Below are 637 nucleotides of genomic sequence, written 5' to 3'. Positions count from 1 at the left end.
CAGCTTCTAGTATGCCACTTTTCAATACTGGTGACTCGTGTGCGTTGTTCTTTGTTCCCCTTCTGTTGCAGCGCTTTCCACTTCTGTCTCATCCAAATCTACCCATTCATTTCTGGCAGCATTGTTTAAAAAAAAAAAAAGTTCAACATATTTTTTTGAGGAACTAGTAGTTCTTTTGTAGTCCAGTTTTTCCATGTTTGCAACAGCATGCTGTTTCCTTGTAGTCTTGTAGATGGTTTCTTTCTCATTTTAAGATTACCTCTCATCACATTTATTTAACCCCAGATGATATACTGAGTGCAGATTGCATCTTGTTTGAGTTTTCTTTTTCCAAGGAAAATGACTGATTAATTTATTAGGTGTTGGATTAGTTCAGCATGTCCTAAATCTGCTAAGGCTTACTGCATTTTTATCCTGTTTTCCTTTTTAGTACAATTGAATTCAGACCACAAAGCCTGAGAACTTTTTTCTTGTTTGTTAACTACTGGTTTTTCCCTCTCCAGTAATATGATAGCCCACTTAATTTGATTTATTAAAATGCTCATTGCGTATTTTTGGGACAGCTCTCATGTTTTTGTGTCGACTTTTTTTTCAGTTCTCCAGTTTCAATGTATTAGCCACCTCAAGCTATGCTTTT

Source organism: Acanthisitta chloris, unplaced genomic scaffold, assembly GCF_000695815.1.
Source record: "Acanthisitta chloris isolate BGI_N310 unplaced genomic scaffold, ASM69581v1 scaffold37125, whole genome shotgun sequence".
Classification (NCBI taxonomy): Eukaryota; Metazoa; Chordata; class Aves; order Passeriformes; family Acanthisittidae; genus Acanthisitta; species Acanthisitta chloris.
The sequence above is the reverse complement of the archived record's forward strand: the minus strand, read 5'-3'. Positions refer to the sequence as shown.